Source organism: Metopolophium dirhodum, chromosome 7 (genome assembly GCF_019925205.1).
Source record: "Metopolophium dirhodum isolate CAU chromosome 7, ASM1992520v1, whole genome shotgun sequence".
Classification (NCBI taxonomy): Eukaryota; Metazoa; Arthropoda; class Insecta; order Hemiptera; family Aphididae; genus Metopolophium; species Metopolophium dirhodum.
In genome coordinates, this window is record NC_083566.1 from 18255021 (window position 1) to 18269082 (window position 14062).

The window sequence follows — 14062 nt, forward strand, 5'->3', positions numbered from 1 at the left end:
GATAATATTATAATACCGTAGCGAATGCGTGACGTCGATGTAGAGTACTATTATATTATACAAGTATAAATGTATAATCATCGTCCCATAAGCTATATAATATTGTCTGCGTGCCTATAACGGAGGGCGTTTGTAGAACAACCGACGACGATCAACTCGATGAAATACGAGCAAACGTTTTAAACCCTGCCAAAACGCCCAAAACCATAATAGTATAGCGTCGAAGACTGTCCGGTTCATAATAACGGGCGCCCATAACGTTGTAGGTATTTCGTATTCCATATAATATTATATGTATTCATCGGGGACGTTCGTTTCGATTTCGTGTTTTGTTGGTTATAACCGAATGCAGCGTGACCGGTAGTATGGGTATAATAAATAATAATATTCTAACATTTCTACGCCGATGCAGCGTCGGGTTTGCTCACGATATTATATTATTATTATACAACACAGGGCTACCGGCTGATAATTGGTAACCTCTATCGGTGCAGCACGATTGTTTATCACACACGCACACGGTGCACCCGAGAGGCGAGAGTGCAATACGGGAACGTCGCCGTCTGCCGGCCACGACGTGCATTTTTCTTTTATTATCTGATTCACGATGCGCACTGCGCAGGCAGTTCTTTCTACCTATTGTCTGAACGAGGGTCACGCGCCCGTTTCCAGTTATTCAAATCGTCCATCGTTGGGCAGTGACTTTATTTTTTCGTATTTATAATAATAATAATATATTGTGTATACGCGAGTTTTTATTTTATTTCTTTTGCTGTTCATCGAACTATTCGATGATATTCTTTTTCTTCGGGCATATTTTGTTATATTATATTATAATAGTATTAAAATATTAGTTTGTGCTTTGACTTTCAATTGTAAATATCTCAATAGAATAGTCTTCGGTGGTGGTGGTGTTTTTTGGTAGGGGAGGCGGTGCAAAAGACAGTAATATAGCATTGCCCCGATCTGGTGGAGACACGCTAAATATCATAATGTGCACTGACTGAGCCCGCGTGTTTACGTTTCACTGAAACCGGTTCTTGTAATATCCACGTCCCCGTGTGTTGGTTTAATAAATTAATCGCGCGCGAGCGAGGGTCGTCTGAACACAACGGGTGGCCCGAAACGCGGTCCTCCTATATTATATTGTATACGAGTGTGTACCGCGGAGTGGGGTAAATACGTGTACCGTGTACGGCACACAAGATTTTCATCCTTGGAAGGAATTTCGTACAGGGTTCGGAGATTTATCGATTCGCCGAGACACACCTGAGTCTTATTATAGGTGGATACCTCCTTAACCGTACACACGCGCGTCAGACAACTACTACAGGACACACACAATAATACGCGTAGGTTCTTGTATATTTTGGGTGCGTGCGTGTGTGTGTGTGTGTGTGTGTGTGTGTGTGTGCGCGAGCGTGAAATGTAAACATTTTTCACTTTACCTGCAACGAGTGTGGGCTCCGTCGTATTCACCGAGCGTCGTTGAAGAAGCCACAGGGCGTTTTTTTTTCTTCTTTTTTATTGTACATAATATTATAATAATAATATAATAAAAGATATTTTAGATAATGCGCATTTGATGTTACACTTATGATTTCAGAATCACAACAATACGAATCGAGACATTGACGCGGGTACTGCAGAACTGGACAACAGTCCGTTCTCGGAACCACCAAGGGCTACGGCTGTAATATTATTATGATAATATGGGAGTGCGTATATTATATTTTAAAGTTTTAAACGTCGTTCAACTATATTCAAGACGTCGTTAATATTTAAATATGTGCGTGGAAGAGTAGAACGCGGGACGGCTCCCATTGTATGATACTGATAGATAAGGTTAAGTGATATAGGACGTCATAACAACAAACGTTTACAGCTGTCACGGGAATATAATACGGACGGAGAAGTTAAAAAATAAAAAAAACACCATTATATACAATAGCCATTAATCATCCTCGGACAGAGCTGGTTTCATTTTATATATATTCACGATGGTTATAACTTATAATAATGTAATGTATGGATATAATAATATATGAATAGACATTGGTCCGAACACACAAATGATATTCTCTAAAATATAATACGATATTGGCGTCTTGAAAATCCCAGAGTAACTGCAGAAGTAGGATTTTTTTCATTTTTGGCGTCATGCGTGACGGGGGAGGGTGGGACGACGACGACAAATTTAATAACAACATAATATAATATATAAAATATAAAAAGGAGTTTAAGCCCCTCCCCCCCTCTACACACCTCACACAAACGCGAGTGCATACGGAATGTATACAGTGTGGCGCGGTTGTACCTTCGTCATTCCGAGGTGACAGCTGTCTAGGAATCATTTGTAAAACGGTTTTTTCTTTTATCTCCTGTTGTATACAACGAGTTTCTTACCTGTCACGTTTTTAAGGATTGGCATGTACGTGCATATATATACACTAGTTACATTTTTTTCTCTTTCTAACACCAGTGATTGTGTTTGAGTTATTAGTGTGTATTTGTCAATTGTCATAAGTATAAGAGAACACAATCGGTCGACGCTTAACAAGCTGGAGCTAGTTGCAGATAGGTAGAATGAATACGTAATTATCCTCCCGTCCCCGTGCATCGTATGTGTATAATATAATATCATATATAAATAGGTATGTATATATTCTTAACCGGTAAACAAAAACAATCGTGTCGGTCCAAAAGTATTTATTATCCGCAAATATAATAATATATAATATGTAAGGAAGCTTAAGTTTAATTTTCGACGCCTATTTAATGTTATACGTCCTGAGAGCTGCAGTTCATATTATATTATTATCTTTTAATTTTCTAAATAAAATATAATATGTTATGGGTGTTACATAAATTGCATTTTTTTTTAATTTTATTGACAGTAATATACACGAAAAACATTAAAATATAATGATTCATTAATGCAATTTTAAAGAACGATATTAATATTGCACACCAAGGAAATCTATTATTTTGATATGTTGAAAACTTGAAAATGTAATTACTATACAAACGTATATTCGGTTTACCCATTTCTCGTTCTAGTATAGGTACCATCGTGTTGCTTTATTGTGTACCCACTATGTAATTATAAACTGAACAATTCAAACTGACAATTGTCTGTTGTATAGTAAACTTGTATTGTTTTTTGGTTAATTAGTAGAACCTCAAGGCGCCTAAATGGACTATGTACGAATTATTAAAGAACAATGGTTACACAATAGTTAAATATTCAAAGGCACATAATTAGATCGTTTTTTAACTTTCTCATGTTACGCACGTGTTTTCTGTTAAAGAAATACTTCTAATTACAAAATAATAGAAGTTGATCGTTAGTACTTATTCTTAGTAATACAGTCTACAGTAGTAGTCAAATCTTTCGAGATTTTGAGTTATTATTACGAAACTAATAATAATACAGTCGTACTAATAATACAGTCGTTACTCGTTAACTAATATATTCGTTTATTTGCAAAGCAGTGGAAACGTTTACTTAAAAATAACCCTTATAATATTATTGACCCGTAATAAATATCACGTTTAATCAACCACACAGTATTAAATTGATAAAAATAACAGTCCATTAATTTGATTAAAAGGGTATGCTTATTTAATAGAAAAAATCGTCGAGTTCAAACATTTAACTATATTTAATATTTACAGGGATAAATTTAAAAAGGGTTGTCTTGGTATTTCAAATCAAAAACAGGAAGTGAAGATTGACAAGTACTTTGAAATCCCTAACGACATGTCATTTGACAATTATATAAAGTCAGGCGGGTGTCACAGACACAACTGTGTTATGTTGAACCGAAAAGAGTTTAAAAACAATAATTTTCGTTTAACCCTCTATATTATTATGTTTGAATATAAATTATTATGTTCATCAATGGAGTCTTTTTTCCTCTTTAACTAATGATTTCCACTTTAACACAATAATAGTAATAACTATATTATAAATGTAACACGAATAATAACCGTAAGAAATGTAATAAATTCGATAAGTTCTTTTTCATAAAAACAGTAAACACAATGATGAATGAAGTTTGAAGAGCTTAAACGTATTTTTTAGGCATTGTTATAGAGTTAAAATTAATAGGCATTACACAATCGCAATTTATGGGTGTTTTCTGTACTTTGAAGTGTAAATCCACAGTACCTACCCCGTAATGACGGAGAATAATAAATTGTTTATCGTACAGCACTCAGTAAATCACACCGACGAATAAATAATTATAATAACTATAAGTAATTCTATTATTATTAATTTGTTTGGATTTGCCCTTATAATTAGTAATAATCATGTTGTGTGCATATGTGTGCATTAAAAAAATATATATTATCAGAAACTCAGTTTTTTTGTTTTTCAATAACTAAAAATAAACATAATACAAGTGTATAAATGTATAACGACTTATGGCAGTAAACCTTTTTTTTGAGGGTCAAGGATACCTCTATAGCTTTATTCACTCAATAGTAAATACAATTTAAGGTGCCCTACCGGACCTGTACTCTACCCTACATTAGTATTTATTAGTATAATACTGTTATATAGTTTACTTTAGAACTTATCATAGGTATACTTAATAGTTTAATACATATTTTTCTTCAAACATAAATATACAAGAGAGACGTAATTTTTCTATTGATTTTTACCTTTTGATTTACAAGACTAATTAGTGATAGCTTATCGTTTTACGCTGTTGTATGGAAATAATTATTAAATCATGATTATTGTTTCATATTTATTTTAAACATAAATAAAATAAATGGTTTTGATTATAGTTTAATAATTTGTTTCAAAGTTGTAAAATATGATACTTTTTCTCTTTGAAGTAATAAAATAAGCATACGATGAAGTAGTTAATACTTAGCAAATTGCAAAAAAAAACCAGATTTTTAATGTAAATATTTAGCAGAGATGTTCAAAAAAAAAAGTTATATGAGTATTGACGGATAAATAAAACAATTATATTTTTTAACGACTGAACTTTGAAAATTGAATACATTTTGATCATTTTTAATACACCAATTCGTTACCGACCAAATAACGTAATATTTTTAGTATCATTGTTACTTTTTAAAATGAAAGAAAACTGTTTAATCATTGATAAGACTCTAATATAATGAAAATATTTTTTTATAACGTAGATAATATATTTTTACTTTTTAGCAAATTATTTATGTATATACCTAGTTGGTTAGTTAATAAAAATATTATAATATTATACAGTATTCGATAATGAAATGTTGAGAGTTCATCACGTAGTTGTTTCATTCGAAATGTCTGTTAGTATTTTTCATATATAATTCATCAGAACTAGAAAGGTAAACCAAATAAACGAATCAGCATTTAAGTGAAACATAAAACCACAGCAGAGCGACCAAGACGACCGGTTAGTGATTTTTTGTTTTTATTTAATTTTATTATTGCAATGTTGTTATTATTGGTTTTAAAATCCATTTCGTAGAATCTATTGTCAGTCTCGAGTGTATAACGTATTTTATCTGATAGTATAATATTATATACTGACGAAATAAAAAAAAAAATTAAAAAAAAATTGTGTATTGAACAGTTGATGTAAAAAAGACTTATATATTATCATACTATTATTATTAAAAGTAAACAGAGAATATTATTGATTTCAGAACATGGAACAGCACAACTTTAAACGCGTATTATTTTTTAACGTATTGTGTAGTACCTATATAATATTATTATGTGATAACATACAATAGTAAAATGCTATCGCGGGCGAGACGGGGCGTAAACATACTTGATGCACACGATATTATAATTTATAATATTTATAATGTTTAACCAAGTAGGTACGTTTCACACGTGCGGCTCGCGTGTATTCTAAACCGCATACGCATATTAGGTATACCGTATAAATATATATTATATAGGTGTATTCGATTTGACTAGAAAATATTTATAGTAATAAACCGGTTTGTGTGCGTTAAAAAACCCGAAAATCCCTCGTCCGGACGTCGAATTAAGAATAATACCGTCCGAAACGATAGATGTTCGGTGTATAATATAATATCGATATTCAGTCATTGCATGATTTACGCGTAGGTCGCACGACTATGACTTCATGACGTCGTATTGACGTGTATCATGGGGCTCGCTTATAATATATTATTATCGTTTCGGTTTCCAGACGATAATCTATACAGTTTTTTTCATCACTCACCTGCGGTGGAAGACTATGGCGGTGACTGACCAACGGTCATTGCAGGAGCCGATCCTGCGGCGTCGTCCCGCCGTATGCACTCGGAACGAACTCATTTGCGGCTAAGAGTAGCATAATAATTACGAAATTCGCAATAATAATAAAACGACGACGACAACAACCACTTAAATACTATTATGTAGTGTTCATTGAAGCTTAGTATGGATCACCGTATTTAATATTATTATTAATCAATTATCGCACGGTAAAAGACGACGGTCGACGATGTTTTTGTTGATATAATATATTATGTAGATCGCTCGCGGACCCGCGGCAAAATCGCGGTTTTAAGTGACCAAATTCGACGCGCTAGCGAACGGCACGGACGACGTTGGACGACTGGTGCGCGCCGTGCATAATACAACACAAGTGGTCGGTCGTCTCGGATTATTACTACTATACAGACTACTACACCGCGTGCGTGCGTGTGAGGCACGTCGTACGTCGTCGTTGTTGTGTGTATATAATAGTTGTTGTAGTGGTCCGCCGCCGATATATTATTTCACCCGGTTAACGAGGCGATTCGAAATCGTTCGGGAAACGAGTCTGCCGCCGCATGAAAACGGTCAGAACCTCTTGTGCGTGCGTGTGCGTGTGTATGTGTGCGTGTGCGTGTGTATATATTATATTACTCGCGTACGCACATTGTTGTTTGGAATGACGTGGTGGACCAGCTGGCTGGGGTGTTCGCGGAAGGGGGGGAGACGAGAGGCTGTGCTATACGTAGAGCAGGGCGTTTGTGTGTGTGTGTGTGTGTGTGAGAGCCTCGGGCTCGGTGGGCGGTGGGGTGATGGTGAGAGGTGAACGGCGCAGATGGTTTTTTTTAGAAAATAATAATAATATTATTTATATATATATATGTTTTGGATGTATGTATGTTTAAATACAATTATACGCGGGCGTCTTAAACGCGTATTTTGCCCGTGTTGGTTCTGTTGATCATTTATCGATCGGTCGATCGACTGCGGATCGACGACGGCAAGACGACTGTGTTAAATACGCGGGCGAGCGGTGGTCGATGGACCCGTTCAAGCAGCGCCGTTATTACATCGCGGTGAGCAGTCTTTGGAATTTTGTGGTTTTTTTTATTCTTTTTTTTTTATACTGGCACTGTTTTACGCTCCGATTGATGAAATCGAGTAGAAAAAAAAAATAATAAACACGCGCTGGCGTAAAAATTCCTTAACGACGACGGGTCGCTGCGAACCGTCACTCAATTATACGATATTATTATTGTATACATTTACACTAGATAATAATATATGTATTATATACCGTCCATGGCACCTATCGTGTAAACAAATCGCCCACGAAAAACCAACACTGCAGCAACATCGCCGGACCACGCGAGAGACTACAACTCCCGGGTCGGCCGTCGACAGATTTATTCGCCAGCGTTTTCGCCGCTACTGTACGCTGAAGCCGAGAGCGCACCGACGATGACGCGCGTGCGTGAAGTGTTTACTTACCATAACCTATTACCGGGTTACGGCGGGTGCGCGCGTGTATAAAATGAACCCCGACCTGTTATGATGATGCTTGATGTGTGGTTTGGTGTGCGCGTCAAGTGTAAACCGAAGAAAGTCTTATGGATTTCTCGCTTTTGTTTTTATTTACTTTTTCTCATCCTCCCGGACGTTCCACAGGATTCCAGAGTACAATATGATATTATAATAATATAATACAATATTATAAGAAATAAGAAATAACTTATAACATAATATTTTTTTGTTTTAATTTTTAAACGTACCGATGATGCGGGTGAATACTCGTTGAGATATTGTCCACGACCATTAGGATATGGCATTAGGTGTTCGCAGGACATGTGAGAAAAAATATTGCAGTTTTATGTATATAGGTATACGTATATTATATTAATATACATATAATATATATTATAAATTATACAGTATCCACGATACGATAATTTCGCATTTCTATAAATACCAATCGAGAAATCGTTAGATAGAGGTAGGTACTAAAATACTAAATGGAAATAATATGTTTTATAGCGAGATTAAATCTACACAACGCGGCCATTCGTTAAGTGTTCGATTGACAATTTTTTTTTCGTACTATGGGTTGGTGATTGTTTTTTTGTAATGCTACATTAAAAATAAATACAATCGGAATCGGACACATTTAATGAATTACCTTGTTATGTTGGATTTTTTTGTACACATACATATTATCCGTTTACTTTGCTCAAAAAATTGAAATTAAACTGCCATGCCTATATATTTTAGGGTTATCTTGGCTAAGATATGAAACGGCATTAATTTATGACATCGAGAAATTTGACAGATTTATTAGTCATTTATGCAGACATGACGAAATAGATGAACGGTGTTAATGAGCTCTTAGAATGAGTCAAACGATAAAGTTCTTTAAGCTTATTCAAACCTGCTAAACTTTTTCGGTATATAGTCAATATGTTGTAGATAATTAATATTGAAATCATTTCGGATGCCAATTTAATACGTAGTAGGTTGTAGGTAGGACAGTTGTAGGTTTAAAATATATTATCCTGAATCCTGATGTTATTCCGATAAGTGAAGTACTGATGTCGTTATATTAGGTATAATCCGGAGGTGCGACGACGTGTAAAATAAAATCGTTGGCTGATTACTAATGTAATTCAATTGAACAATACTGTTATTAAGCTTAATAATATTTTCACGATTTTTGAATCTTATGTATGATGTTGTTCTGAATTAGGTAATGAAATACGAGTAGAAAAATTTAAATAAATGGAATATAATATAATAGAAACGAATACGAATATACGATAACCAAACACGAATGTACTAAAATGTAAATATTATAGTAGTTTACTGTTGTGAATTCATCTGAAATTTTTATTTTAATTTAGGTACACCGTACACGTGCAATGTGCATAAACAGTCTTATACGATATTAGGTACGTTCGTTTTCGTAGGTGAGTCGTTTGACGAAATCTTGTTAAAATTAAAACCATCAACAAACAAAATTATCTCAAAACATTAATCATTGTTCGAAGTCCGTGTTTTGAATTCATTACTCCCACACAATAATATTATAATAACTTTATAGTGGTATTATATAGTTGTATATAATATATATATTATAGGATACTGCACATAATATACATTCTGCTCGTACTCGTGGATAAACAATGGCGTGGCGTTTAAACGGTAGGTATATAATACGACCATTGTGTTTAATTGATTCCGATAGGAATGTCGTTACTCTCGTAAACTCGTAAGTAAACTGTAATAAACAGTTGTACTAAATGCTCAATATTACATTATAATATTATACTGATTGACGTTGTATTACAGACAGTTTTCAACGATAACATTGATAACTATTATTATTTAATAAATATATCTTTATTATCTATGATTTATTATTTATTATTTATTATCATCATTATCTGGAGTGTAATATACATTTTTATGACATGACTAATGACCAGTCTTTTTTTGCAGAGTGTAATAATATTACTCCACGTATATAACACCGTTTTACTTGGTCGTCGAATATTGGCATCATAATATTATTTAGTGTATTGTACAATAGAGGTATTAATGTATTATAATTTGAATATTTTAGTCGTATTTCCATCCTAGCCAGTAACAACATACTACATACACATCAATTTTCCCGGGAGCTATACGTTTTATAATATTATAAGTATATACATGCAACGTGCGTACTGAACTATAATGTACAGCTTAACGAAGTAAATGTATAATGTAATAATTTTTTACTTGCGTTTTATTGCATTGACTGATCGTTATCAGTTACACTATATTATAAATGTAGCGGGTAATGTTTTGATCAAAAAATTATATATATATATTAAAAAGTACCCCAGGGGCCTAATTACAGAATAGTATTTAACCAGAGATTATATTATGTGTGAATAAAAACATTGACTAGAATCATAATATTATTGATCACCATTAATAATTGATGAAAAAAAAATTGAGTACTAATTAATCTGTAACAACTGTTATAGTGTTATCATTTTTCTATTGTCCAAATCGCATAATTATATTACGCAGTATGCATTTGCAATTCGCTCTCATCCCTATCCCGGGGTATCCCCATTGTATTTAATTAATCTAAACACGCTTGCTATTTAATTTAATTTAAATATCTATATTATGTTCATTTAATAGTTAAAATATTGAAGTCCATCTATGATACATTTATTTGTATTTTTCGTTAATTATCATGTCTTGGAATATCATTCTATTATTCGTCTAAACGTATCAGTACCTACAGTACACTAGTACAGTCTTGTTTGTGTATCAAACTCGTAAGTGCACAAATAATTTACACGATTTATACGAATTGGAATATTATTTCCTCCGAGAAACGATTTCGAAATAAACTGTGTGACGTGGGTGTTTACGCATCTGGTTCATAGTTCTATCGCAAGTTATCCTTAGAATAGATGGTGGACCTTGGTAAATAATAACAATTGATGGACGGAAATCACACAATAGTTAATTGTAACAGACTGATTGTAATAATACACATAAATAGTCGTTGATTTTTCAGAACGCTGCGCAACCGGTGAACATTGATTAATTAATTATTTAAATTAATGTCCTTTGTTCAAGGAGAACTTTTCGAAGACAATTAAGCAATCACATGGATAATTGAATATAAAATAATATTACTTGGACATTAATCTAGTAAATGCAATTAAATAGAATAATATATTAAAATGTAATAATTATAATATTATTATATACATTGACCTCCGTTCGTAAAACCATACGAATGTTATAAGCATCTTGAAAATCGACGAAGACATATCAGATTCCATTTTTATTTTTTATTTTCTGTGTAAAACGTTTATAGCATACGTCTTTTATTGCTTCCGAGTAGACTATAACTATAATAGGCAATAGCTATACGAATATTATATAGAAACTTTTCTGTAATTTCATGGGCTCGATAATATTGTTATGCACTTATGATAATATTATCGTTGTACCTATATACTGTGTAGCGTTGCATAATATATTTTATGAAAATATTATACCATAATATATGTAAGATATAAAACAAATTAAGAATAATTAATGAGTAGGTACTGGGAAAAATTGGTGAGTTATAAAAAACTGTAGTAGGTACTTACAGATGCATATTTTATAGGTTTCTATTATATTGCTGATTATTTATTTTTTTTTCGTAAGATATTATCAGTTGAATCATTTGATATGACCGTGCTAAGTACGCAAAATTTGAATTTAGGGATATATGAATTAGCGTTGTGAATTTGATGCGTTAGTAATTATTTAACATTCATAAAAAAGACGGTTATTACATAATTGTTGAATACATTTTACATTTGTCATAATATGTTTTATACGTCTGCCTGTGTGAAGGTTGATTATTTTATGAAGTTTGCTAATATTTTCATTAATTTGCCAAAAACAATTATAAATAAAAGATAATAAAATTGTTCCAATACATCTATAAATTGCACACTATAAAATGTATTACATTGTATCAAATAATTGATCCTTTAAGTATGTCTGTGTATCAATATACCGTAACATTTATCGTCAATATCTGTACATTGAAAATCAATTAAATGTTTAAATTAATTTGTATACACTATAGATTTATGACATATTATTTTAATTAATATTCGTGTAAATAATACGTAAAACTATAGAAGCATTTAAAATGAAAAATAACATTAAGAAATACAAATTATTAAAATGCATTAGAACTATGAATTTTTAGGCACTAGAATAGTTGCTTTTTTAACTGTTATTGTTTTGATTGTATACTTTCGTCAATCTAATATATTATGACGAAACAAATTTTAAAAAATAAAACCGACAAAAAGAATATTTGTAGTTTTTATAATTTTCTCATCAAATATTATTTAAAGATTTATTTTACCGTAGTTTTTTTGTTCCTTGACACTTTATTTTTTGGCTCTTGGTTTTTAAGTGAACGTTTTCAGCCAAAAAACTTTAGTGCGACTTTGTCTTCATTACTGACCCAAAATTACGGTTGCGAGTAAAGTAGTTTAAGTTTCTTTTCTGGTAGGTACCAGCGTTTTTTTAGACCCAACAATGACAATAATAAACGGCTTACTGGCGGCAGAACAATAGTTCTCTTTCAGGTCGACTACTTGAGACTGAAAAAAGTATATATTAAGTTAACTACTTATAAATCTTTGTTTGTGTTTTATTGCTTTTTAAAAACTAACATCCATTTTATACCAGAGTATTAATGTGTAATGTTAATAACTTTATGAACGACCAGAACAAAAGTTCAAATAATTAAAATTTATTTCCCAAGTTATAGTTTGTGTAATTTTCATTATGCACCTATTATATACACATTTTAATGAATAACTACTGCAGTGATAAGGAAGTGATTAATTACTCATTATTACAAATTAGTTTAAAATCTGCCATACTTTTCTTGTCTAAACTTTTCATAATAAAATTATAAATGATTAATCATTTGTCTTATCTTAATTATTTTTCAACAATTATTTTCTACTGAGTTAAAAATTTAAAAAAAAACAATGTACATGGGTACAAATACTTAAAAAAACAAATTAAAGTTGATTCAATTTCATCAACCATCACTTAGCTGTATTGAATATACCAATAATATATAGATGTTATACTTTTATAATAGGTGCTTGTACTTTATCAATCTCAATCCCTCGTTTAGAGAAGTAAAAAAAATGTTGACTGATTTTTAGTTGTTTTTCTGAATAGGTAATAAACGCTGTATTGATTAACTGCAGTTGCTGCCGAAGCGCAAACTAAAATGATAAAACGTATGGATGGCTTTATTTTTTTACTGAATCGGCAAAATATAATATTTATTTGTGTTTTTCAAGAAACGTTATTTTAGAGTTATTCACCTCCCTTTTTCTTCGATAATGCAGTTATTCAAAATCTGATTTTTGAATTTTTACATATACTTAAAGATCATATTTTTAAATTTTGAGATTTTTTGTACTACTTAAGGAATGTCCTATGGAGATGGAAAATTCTGTTTTTCAAATGAGAGCCCCCCGCCTTTTCTACTTTTCTCCGATAATTTTTACTTATCTGAATCAAATTTTAAGATAGTAGATTTATTCAACTTTGTTTTATGACGTATGAGGATAATATTATGTCCACGATAATGGGTTTTTAAGATCACGATGCCATTTTAGTGGTTAATATTAATCTATCAATATTAATAATTTGTAAAAATGTATTAAGTATAGTAAATAATAGAACCAATATTACATATAAATATATAGTTTACATTTTTGTCAAACCATTTTTAAGGACTATTATCCGTATAGTATACAAACATTTTAATAACTGTATAATATATATAACTCGTTTGAATCCTGAATAAGGTACATCAACATGTTCAAAAAATAATCCAATAAATAATTTACAATAAAAAGGAGGTACTAATTTAAAAAAAAACAGAAATTTGTATCGCCCCAGGACACTTCTTAAGCAGTACAACAAAATTCAAGAATTTGAAATAATAGTCTTTGAGTATATTAAATCAATTTGTTACTTAAGGAAAAAATGAGAGTCGGAATGCTTGGTAAATCACTATCTGTATAATATAATGAACATTTAGGTCGAGTATTGTCCGGATAGTTTGGTTCCAAAATTATTTTTTCAGTTTATCTATAAATTTAACATGCAAACCTGAAACCTCATCTCTCTCACTCGCTCTCTCTCCCTATCCCTCCCTCTCACTCTCTATCCATATATTATATACAATATTTATGATATATTATTGTTAAACATGTTTTTTAACCA

At 31.8% G+C, this 14062-nt stretch overlaps 1 protein-coding gene across 3 annotated transcripts in view; it reads right to left on the reverse strand.

Annotated features, from left to right (window-relative positions):
- Positions 1-14062, reverse strand: part of LOC132948085 (frizzled-5) — a 70528-nt gene that overhangs the window by 7854 nt on the left and 48612 nt on the right. Inside the window, exon 1 of one of the 3 annotated variants that reach the window (XM_061018382.1) lies at positions 6216-7353. The exons of the other annotated variants lie outside the window; for them this stretch is intronic. The gene's annotated coding sequence lies outside the window, so the exon portion shown is untranslated. Of the gene's footprint in view, positions 1-6215; positions 7354-14062 lie in introns of those variants that run through there. 3 annotated transcript variants of the gene reach the window in all.